At 40.3% G+C, this 11669-nt stretch overlaps 1 long non-coding RNA gene across 1 annotated transcript; it reads left to right on the top strand.

Annotated features, from left to right (window-relative positions):
• The first annotated feature begins 7257 nt into the window (after positions 1–7257).
• Positions 7258–11270, top strand: LOC143284050 (uncharacterized). The gene is made up of 2 exons (XR_013055481.1): positions 7258–9562; positions 9719–11270. It is a non-coding gene; the product is annotated as an uncharacterized LOC143284050 (long non-coding RNA).
• The last annotated feature ends 399 nt before the right edge of the window (positions 11271–11669 follow it).

The following is an 11669-nucleotide window of genomic DNA, read 5'->3' as shown; positions in this document are numbered from 1 at the left end:
GCCTGTTTTCATCCTACCTTCGAAAAGAAAACGTATGAACTAATTTAGGAAATACAAGAAGAAACAAAGAAACAGATTCAGAGATTCATAGATACAGAGAGAGACGAAGACAGAGAGATAAACAGAGAGACAGAGACACACAGACAACAACACAGAAACACGGGAGAGAATCCATTTTGTCAATTCTTCGCATTGTGCTCCAACATTAGTTAGTCACTAACATTACACTGGTCACACATCGTTTTTGTTCTTCAGTCCATAACTTCGTTCACATGTTCAAAATGCTCAACAGGACAAAGGACAAACTAGGCAAAGAAGGGGAAGAGAATTTAAATGACAGGTCTCTTTTTCTTAAGCTATTTTTCCCATTTGATGATTAATGGGTGTGTGTTTTTTTACGTGTACTTATGTTTGTAGTGCTATATATTCTATAATGTTTGTGGTGTAAGAATTAAATAAACAAAACAAAAACAACAACAACAAAAAACAACAACCAACAACAACGTTTATTAGTCACTGCAGTCTGCTCAGTATGATTCACAACACCGATTAAATAACGCTTGCCTGTCACTGATTTATCTGCAAAGCATCCTATCTTAATTTCTAATGATATCATAACAAACAAGCAAACAAACAAACAATCCAAATAAAACAATATGTTGCTCAACCCAGGCAATTTTCAAAGAATCCAATTGATATAATCGATTTCATATTCAATTGTGAAAAAAAAATTATATGTACGATTCTGTGATGACTAGTTTGCTTGCGAAGTTCTCATACCTGTGTGTGTGTGTGTGTGTGTGTGTGTGTGTGTGTACTTGCGCTTGCGTGCGTATTGAATGCATGAGTATCCTACATGCGTGTGTGCAGACGTGTGTGTATAGGAACAGCAAGAAAAAGAGAACGATGGAGAATGGTGAGGGTGGGGGTGGAGGTAATAACTAAAAATAGAATACCAACCCCCAAACAGCAAACAGATCGCCACAACTTACAAGTAATAATTCACGTCCCACCTGACTACTCTTTTCGGAACAGAAAACTCACCATAGGAGGCTTGTCACGGAAGAGCTATCATTCTTATTACTATTATTATTATTATTATTATCATTTCCAGCACATTGTTGGAATCTCTCAGCGACGACTAGCTCACGATCGGTCCTTCACTCAGCGATGCCAGCGACGTGTGAGCAAACAGCCTGCAGGGCTTACACACACTTCACGGATGCGATTTGCACAATCAGTCCTCGTGCAACAGGCCTGGGCTAACACGGCAGGTGTCTGTATCTCTCGGGCCTGAACAGTCGATGAAATCAAGGAGGCGTGGATTTCATGCATGCAGTCTTTGTCACGGTGTGGTCATGGTGAAAACAACACAACATCCTCAGCATCGTTGTCGTTGTCATCACGGTTGTAATAATAAAGGAGAAGTCTTGTATTGTATTGTATTGTCTTGTGTTGTGTTGTGTTGTGTTGTGTTGCGTTGTGTTGTGTTGTGTTGCATTTCGTTGCGTTGTATTGGATTGTGTTGTGTTGTGTTGTGTTGCATTGCATTTTATTGTGGTGTGGTGTATTGTATTCATTTCATTGTATTGTATCATAGTTGTTTTGCATTGCATTGCATTGTATTGCACCATTGCATTGTATTGCATCGCATTGTGCTGCCGGTATTGCATTGCATCATTGTATTGTATTGTATTACATTGTATTGTATTGTATTGCATTGTATTGTATTGTATTGTATTGCATTACTTTATTTTACTTTACTTTTTGAAGCGTGATTGAAGCCTAACTGTATGATACAGGAAACGAATGATGAGCGCCTAAAAGCAGCTGTCAGTTGGCTCTACCCCGGTAGGCAGCCTGTAGTGCAAACTACTTTCTGTTTGTACAGCTCATAGAGTTTGCTCTCTGACAGAAGACAAGCGCTATATACGTATCAATAACAATAATGACAATGATGATAATGATAGTAATACTACTACTACTGCTGCTACTACTACTACAAAGAAGAAGAAGAAGAAGAATGATAATGATAATAATAATAATAATAATAATAATAATAACCGGGCGATACGTAAATTATTGGTCTTTCTAACGTCGTTTTAACTTACCTGTTAACATTATTTTATATTCTCCTACACTTTTTTTCTTTTTTTTTAATAACTGACAGGTCTTCAGCTCTGAAATGGCCTCGCCCCTTTACGGTCGGCTGAACAATAAGCAGCGTGACGTGGTTTGACAAAGAAACTCGGACCCAGTGATTCACAAACGTTGAACGTAATACGCAACGCGATGCGTCGATTTTATTTTTTAAAAGATCGTCATTCACAAAGCTTTAACCCCTGGACTGCTGCTGTTGGCGGCCTATGCTTGTCACGGGAAGGATTGACACTTCGCTGGAGACAATATTGAATTAACTCTCTCCATACGAACGGCGAAAGGGACGACGTTAACAGCGTTTCATCCCAATTACCACCATCAAAATATTGCAAGCGGAACGCTCTTATACTGAAGAGGTGAATGTTGACAAAGAATACCACAGTTTTTGACGACGGAAGCTAAAGGTTGGGTCATTCAGACACCCACTGGACATCCGAGGGGTCTGTGTAGAGGAGAGGAGAAGAGAGGACTGGCCGTACTGAGTGAGTTAAACGGTCAGGATGTCGGTCATCATGATTCGTCCAGACTTCTCCATCTTGGGACTGCATTACTTTTGATGATGATGATGATGATAATGATAATAATAATAATAATAATAATAATAATAATATTTATATGGCGCTGAATCTTGTGCAGAGACAAATCTAAACGCTTTCACACCAGTCATTTGCACGCATGCATAACTCTAAAACTGAAGAAACTGAAGACAAGGAAGAGGCAGGGGAGGGAGGCTATCTTGTGAAGAGGTGGGTTTTTAAGGCCAGACTTGAAAGAGCTGAGTGCGGAGACCTGACGAAGCGAAAGAGGAAGTTTATTCCAAATGCAAGTTCCAGAGACAGAGAAAGAACTGCGTCCAACAGTGGAGTGTTTGAATCTGGGTATGCGTGAACAGAGGGGATCCTTTTGGCACAGTGTTCTTCTTGTTCGCCTCTTCACAGTGTCAGTCCAACCTCTCAAGATGAATGACGTCTTCCTCTCCACGTCCTGTCTCAGTGGAGCCATGGAGCTTAATCTTTCATCGGTTAAAAGTCAATCACACCGTTTAAAAGTACAGAATAAGCAGTAAATGCACCTTAAACTCATGGGTAATGTCCACTTTTAGCATCCTAAATCATTGCACCTATTGGTTAGATTTCCATGGTTTGTGGGGCGAAAAACGGAAAAAGGAAGGTGGTAACATGTTTCTTTAGTGACTGAATACGCATCAAATTGAGTGAAATAACGTACAAAATAAGAGTCGAAATCCACCTTAATTAGTTTAAATGGGTTACAACATCTGCTAATGTTTATATCGTTTCATACATGCACAAAAATTGCCTGTAAAATAGGTGCAATAGTATATGATGCTAAAATTGGACTTTACCCAATTCCTGCCATACTCATCTCATTTAATAAAACGAGGCTTAGTACAAAATGGGTTAACGCAGCGTGATGAACCTTCGAATAAATAGGTTAATATGTTCACCGATATTAAAGATAAAATGAAAATAAAAATCGGACCAAACATTATTATCGACAAAACCGCGTTCAGTGGAAGTGCTGTGTGTTCTGTTTGGTTTAGCGGGATCGATAGTGCAACAACCTCCATCATTATCAAGCGGCACTTTGGCAAGATGCTCTGTTATTTTCTCACACAATAGATTGATCTGGACGGTGGGATGTTATGTGCTTCCGGAATGGACGATGGAAACAGGTACAAGCTACAAGGTACTTTTTCTTTCAGGTTTTTTTTTTTCTTCTTTTCAACTTACATGTTTGTTCCACACACGTGGGTATACTAGCAGGCTGCTAACGCAGGTGTGCGCCAGCGCGCGCGCACATACATACGCACACAAAGACGCACACACACACACACACACACGCACGCACGCACGCACACGCACACGCACACAATCACACACACACACACACCCACACACACACACACACACACACACACACGATTATTGTTATCATTATTGAATTGTTATTGTTAACTGTAATTGCATGTTAGTTATGCATTTTTGGTAGTTTTCTATCTTTTCTGTTTTATTCATTCCTCTCCCGTGCCACGCACCGGCCCCCCTTCCCTCTCACACGTTTTTTGTTGGGTTTTTGTTTGTTTGTTTGTTTGTTTTGTTTTTGTGTGTTTTTTGTTTTTAAATCGTCTAATATCACTGATAGTGAATAGACGCTAAATTAAAGAACGAACACACACACACACACACACACACACACACACACACACACTACAATTTCTTCTCTTTTTTTTTTCTTTCGTGTTTTTCCTTCACATTCCGGTGAAGGCATGCAGCAACTAGTGAAGGAGAGGTGGAGGAGAACAATCGATGAAGGACCAAAGTCTCCCAGATCACCGTTCCACCTGCCCACACTCTCGTCAGGAGGCCACTTACACCGCTCGTCAGGCCAACTCTTAACACCCTGGTTTAACTCTTTGTGTGTGTGTGTGTGTGTGTGTGTGTGTGTGTGTGTGTGTGTGTGTGTGTGTATGTGTGTGTGTGTGTGTTTGTTTGTTTGTTTGTGTATGTGTGTGTGTGTGTGTGTTTGTGTGTATTTGTGTGTGTGTGTGTGTGTGTGTGTGTGTGTGTGTGTGCGCGCGCGCACGTGTGTGTGTGTGTCTGTGTGTGTTAGGCTATGTTAGTCTCTGAGTGTGTGTGTGTGTGGTGTGTGTGTGTGTGTGTGTGTGTGTGTGAGGTCTGTCTGTCTGTCTATATTAATAACACAGTTTGAATCAATATAATATTAGGTCTTCATTCCAGTCGATCAAACTCTCTTCTCCATGCTAAGATTGATTTGATATCTTCAATAAAGCTTGTTGTGCAAGCGATCAATTTTACAAAGTACAGAAAATTAGGACATATATTTCTTCAGCCTACGAGAAAATCGATTTGGCGCTTTGAAAGAAAAGGATTGTGACATATGGGCGCATGCGCAACACACACACACACACACACACACACACTGACACGCATACACACTCACACATTGCCCTGCACCCCCCCCCTCCTCCACACACTCATTTCTAGGCTACGTATCGCAGCATCCACGGCACACACACACACACGCACGCACGCACACTTACTTGTACAAGCACACACACATACGCCATATCTCCCCACCCCCAACCCCACACACATATATACAAATGTACATATATGCACACCCGCACGTTCCAATATTCCGTTGCTCCCACAGTGTAGACATGCATACATACACATACCTCATCCTCTACACACACACACACACACACACACACACATGCACGCACGCACGCACGCACGTGCACAGAGCTCTCCTGACACATGTGTACACTTACACCCTCGCGCACGCGCGCACGCACACAAACACACACATACACACACGCACAGAGGCTGCCACTGATTGGCCGCAAGAGGGGTGGGAAAAGATCTCAGATGCCAAGAACGTGTGTTGTTCAGTCTATTTTATTTGGAAAAGCCCACAGAGACTGTTCCGTTTTGAAGAAATTTGCGCAATGTTGGTTTGGAAATGATGCCGATATTCGTTTGATTTGCAAAGCATCGTGCTCTACCTTCCATACTAGACTTACGGCCGCTCCCTCTCTCTACTTTTATTTCTTTGAGGCGATCGATGGTGTGATGGCCTGTACCTGTTCTTTTTGGTATTCTTTGACTATGATGGGCAAGTTTCACACTCTGTGTGTGTGTGTGTGTGTGTGTGTGAAAGCCGCTCTCGTGCGTGCGAGTGCGTGGAGTGGTAAAGGTGTCGTTGATTAAACTTCCCCCAGGAGAATTACGATCAGTCCACCTCTCTTTCCCAGCAACTTGTTCTGACCTTACGACCAACGCCATCCATCTTTCTCGACTCGTACACACACACACGCACGCACGCACGCACACACACATACACCTATACACCACACCTACACCACTCTCTCTCATTAAGACACACAGACATACACATAGACACACACACACAGCATTCCACCACCCACCTTCCCCCAAGGGACGCGAGTGCTACCCGTTCATCGTAAACCGTCACGGCGTGTGCAACCATCAGAATTAACATGCCGGCCATGTCTAATTAAGACAACAGATCCTCCATCTTGATTTGCAGATTGTCAACACTTCTAAATGTGTGGTACGTGCTGATTAACCCTCTCCCTGTTCTGGCTAATCGCTTTTCAGCCGGCCAGGAACTTGCCAACGTCGTGTGAAAACCTCCAATATTCGGTGTCCGGGGGAGAGAATTTGTAGTGATCACCCGGGTGGGTAGGCGGCTTGGGGCGGTGATAGGCGGGTTGGGGGGGGGCAGGGTGACGGTGGTGAGGGTGGTGAGGAAAGGGAAGAAAGGGGCTCTGGAAGTGTCATTTGGAGCAGTGACATCATTCTGTTGATTGTTTTGGACTCCAGCATCGTAATTCGTTGAAAGCCTGCATGCAAACAGATGTGGCGCAGCGTGTATGGGCCAGTCTGCAAGCTTTGACACCTTCAAACTGAAAGCCTGGAAACGTGAGACAATGGGGTGCAGTGAGTGCACTTCCAGACTGAATTGTCCGGTTCAGGGTGTGAACGAACTGTTGAAAGACTTCACCGGGGTGTGTTGATGACTTGTGGTGGCAATGATGACGACGATAATGATATGACAATGTTGATGGGGTAGAGTGTATGCATGTATGAGTGCATGCATACATGTGGATACGTAACCATAGCTTTCATAGAATGTTTGCAAGTTGTTCTGGTATGGGCACCGATATTAATACACTTTTGCAAGTGTGGTATGTATGTGTAGACAAAATGCATTGTGAATGTTTTCATGTATGCTCATGCGTATGTGCTTGCATACATGCCAAGTGCTTTTCAGCTCATAATTACACATGACAGAAGGCAGACCGGTGAATATTCCTAACTCATTGACAGACAAAGTGACAGAAAAAGAAACAGACAGACAGATGTGGGTGAACATTACCAACTGAAAGATGGCAAGATGGGACAGACACAGTGTGAGGCAGCATGGTGTTAATGTGACACAAAAAAAGGCAGAAAGACATTGCAGTGAAGGAACAGCAATAACTCCACATCCTGCATATGTAATTTCTGTTTTGTCAACATTTTTAATCATCACAAAATCATGGCCAGCACAGCTGAGTCCAATACCATCAGTACCAAAGACAACCTTGCTGTCTTCAAGTGATACAGAACCAGGTCAGATTCTGCTAACAGGCTGCTTGCTTTCACACACACACACACACACACACACACCAAAAAAATAAAAATAAAAAAAAATAAAAAAATAAAAAAACCCTCTCTCTCTCTCACACATACACAGAACTTCACACACAACATACATACACACACACAATCTCATTCACTCATACAGACACAGACATAGACACAGACACACAAGCAAAACTGTTGATCACCTTACACAAGCATGTGGTTTGATGATACTGTGGATGGAACAGAAAGTGCGCTACGGCCATTACAATAATGCCATTTTGTCAGCAATACACATGATTTACATGTATACATTTTTTGTGCTGCACTCAATGATGAACACATGCAGGCACACACAGACACACAAACACTATGAACAAAACCTATGCAAACAACTGCCCACAATCGTCAGCACAGTAAATTTTCTGCAAGTATACTCAAACACATGCACACACATGAGTGCACACACACACACACACACACACACACACACACACACACACACACACACACACACACACACACACACACTGACTGATAAAGAGGAAAATCCAGTAAATCACTGACACAAGATCATGGCATTCAGTCACATGCAAGGTAACCTTCAGAGTCTGACAGTAAATAGTGATCATGATATTAACAATCATACAATGATGATAATAATAACATGAGAGGTGGTTTCTTGTCTCCTTACCCTTGAACAGTCCCCATCACTCAAGCCAATACAATTGTTTATACATGATTTTCTTTGAAGTGGAAAAATTGATATTCCAAAAAAAAAAAAAAAAGCTATGTTCAAATACTTTGCTCCTAACTCCATGCATTGATACATTCTTGAATTACACTGATGTCATCATACAAAATCTCCCACTGAAATCATCTCCAAATGTATTGTTATTACTGTTAATATGAATGTTATCCACATGTAATAAATTATGTGCACACAAAGTTATAAACAGATCAGAAAAAAAAATTCTAAAAAGTATGGTAATTATATCTATAAAATAAATACATAAACTACTCCCAAGGCTTGTGTAAATTTTCTGTCTAGATTATAAGCAATTAAAAAAATATTAAGGAAAAAAATAATGAAAAGAATGGAAACAATGTAACCCAAACTCAATTAAATATATACGAACTGCTTCCAAAGACTTGCAATTCTGTCTACATAATAAACACTTTAAAGGAAATATGAAGGGAAAAAAAGTAATGAAAAGAAGGGAAGTAAACCTCAAAGCCTCAGAACAAGACAATCAAAGAAGAAACTGAGACGCACAGGAAAACAGCAATGAAAGGAGAGAGGGAAGGAAAATGACATCAAGTCACAACCAACTCCAGTCCAGAAAGTTATCATTAAACAAAAACGTATTCCTCTTTGGCGTCACTGGTCTCTCAATCAGTTTCCTTCCCAAGTCAAACAAAAGACAGGTCTCTCAGTTTCCTTCCCAAGTCAAATAAAACACAGGTCTCTCAATGATTTTCCTTCCCAAGTCAAACAAAAGACAGGTCTCTCAGTGAGTTTCCTTCCCAAGTCAAACAAAAGACAGGTCTCTCAATGAGTTTCCTTCCCAAGTCAAACAAAAGACAGGTCTCTCAGTTTCCTTCCCAAGTCAAACAAAAGACAAGTCTCTCAATGAGTTTCCTTCCAAGTCAAACAAAAGACAGGTCTCTCAATCAGTTTCCTTCCTAAGTCAAACAAAAGACAGGTCTCTCAATCAGTTTCCTTCCTAAGTCAAACAAAAGACAGGTCTCTCAATCAGTTTCCTTCCTAAGTCAAACAAAAGACAAGTCTCTCAATGAGTTTCCTTCCTAAGTCAAACAAAAGACAGGTCTCTCAATCAGCTTCCTTCCTAAGTCAAACAAAAGACAGGTCTCTCAGTTTCCTTCCCAAGTCAAACAAAAGACAGGTCTCTCAATGAGTTTCCTTCCCAAGTCAAACAAAAGACAAGTCTCTCAATCAGTTTCCTTCCTAAGTCAAACAAAAGACAGGTCTCTCAATCAGTTTCCTTCCCAAGTCAAACAAAAAACAGGTCTCTTAATCAGTTTCCAAAGTCATACAAAATCAGGTCTCTCAATCAGTTTCCTGTCATACAAAAGCAGGTCTCTCAATCAGTTTCCTTCCTAAGTCAAAAGACATGTCTCTCAATCAGTTTCCTAAGTCATACAAAATCAGGTCTCTCAATCAGTTTCCTGTCATACAAAAGCAGGTCTCTCAATCAGTTTCCTTCCAAGTCAAACAAAAGACAGGTCTCTCAATGAGTTTCCTTCCTAAGTCAAACAAAAGACTGGTCTCTCAATCAGTTTCCTTCCTAAGTCAAACAAAAGACAGGTCTCTCAATCAGTTTCCTGTCATACAAAAGCAGGTCTCTCAATCAGTTTCCTTCCTAAGTCAAAAGACATGTCTCTCAATCAGTTTCCTAAGTCATACAAAATCAGGTCTCTCAATCAGTTTCCTGTCATACAAAAGCAGGTCTCTCAATCAGTTTCCTTCCTTCCTAAGTCAAAAGACAGGTCTCTCAATCAGTTTCCTAAGTCATACAAAAGACAGGTCTCTCGATGAGTTTCCTAAGTCGTACAAAAGCAAGTCTCTCAATCAGTTTCCTATGTCAAACAAAAGAAGACAGGTCTATCCATCAGTTTCCTTAACATGTCAAACAAAAGAAAACAAAGGCTAGTCCACCCATGAAAAAAAAGGTGCCCCCATTTGTTTCTTTGCCGTGTTTTATCCTGTAACAAGCAATCTGTGACCATAACATCTGGAACAGTCATTCACAGATTTTTATCTGCTTCCATAACACAAATGGCTACTCCAGAACAATAGCCACGTATGCTGATCTCACAAACACACAAAAAGATAACCCATTCATGATAGAGACCGCAAAGATTATCACAACTTGAGCCAAATGATCTAAAAAGAAAAATTAATTTTCGCTAACTTTGGCCCTGCTCGATGTACTTGAAAAAGATGGAAGTTAGAATGAAGTACAGATCAATTAAGGTGGCATAGAAAGGAAAAAAAAGCTGCCAAACAAAAGATTAAACAATCAGTTACCAAACATTTTGCTCACTTTACCTGAAAGTAAAAGAAAAGAAAATGGAATGCGAACACTGAATTCTCAGTTATCAAAGCAATCTTTTCAGGTCAAAATGAACACCAAACAGAAAAGGAAAGAAAATCTCCACTATCCATCCAACCTTCAACCATCAAACTTAAACCTAGCCATCAAAGATAAGAATATCTGTATCAAAACTGTCAATCAACACAAATGTTGCTGCTTGTAAAAACATTATCAATTACAGAAAGCACAAAAGAGAAGACAAATAAAAAGTTTTAAAAAAAGAAAGAAAGAAGTGCCTAACAAATGTTCATGTTCATGATTTCTGCAGATAACAACTCCACAACCACAAAAGCATTGAACAAAGGCATTTCAATCAACAATACCATGTTCTGCTTCATACATATCTATCCCCATCCGTAACCAAAAAAATCATTTAAAACATTTACCTTTGAATCATTTGCTTTCCTTCGAAACAAAACAAAATCAAATGATGAAAAGATCTGTCGAGTCACTCATGAATTCTACACCTCATACTGTACACACACTCAGTTCACTCCCTGTCATTTATGAAGAACACAAAATAATTCCTAATGAACAAACTGCATCCATGTTTACCATGTAAGCATACATACTCAAAGTCAAACTCTCTTCTTTCTCAACCATACACAAGCTGCAGTGAGATGAATTTGAGAATGAGGACATGCATAATTTCCTGAGATTAAATATTGATTAGTTTGACACTGTATACATGTATACATTGTGTCTGTCACTGCATGTATTCATGGTCATGTGTGTGTATGTGTATGTGTGTCTGGTATGTTTGTGTTTGTGTGGTGTTTGTTTGTGTGGTGTGTGTGTGTGTGTGTGTGTGTGTGTGTGTGTGTGTGTGTGTGTGTGTGTGTGTGCGTGTGTGTCCATGATGGCATGAGAAAGAGAACAGAAAAAGAAGGAAGAAAAACAGAGGACTGTTGAGCTTGTATCTCAACATACCCACAAAACTGAGCCACCAAGAAAGCTCAGAAGAATTCTATCTTTATCAGCACCAGGCTGCAATTAACTAAGTGAAACAAACAAACAAAAACAAATTACAAAAATTCTGATGTTATGTTTGCTTATGTTTCCTAACTGAACAGCACTTTTTTTTTCTACATGCTATATAAATCATCTTTGACATTGTTCCTACAGTCCAGCTGACATATCTCATACGTTTTTTAAACAAATAATAATATGAATAATAATGATGGTAATTTTAATG

The sequence above is a fragment of the Babylonia areolata genome, chromosome 7 (genome assembly GCF_041734735.1).
Source record: "Babylonia areolata isolate BAREFJ2019XMU chromosome 7, ASM4173473v1, whole genome shotgun sequence".
NCBI classification, from domain to species: domain Eukaryota; kingdom Metazoa; phylum Mollusca; class Gastropoda; order Neogastropoda; family Buccinidae; genus Babylonia; species Babylonia areolata.
This window is presented reverse-complemented; position numbering and strand designations above follow the sequence as displayed.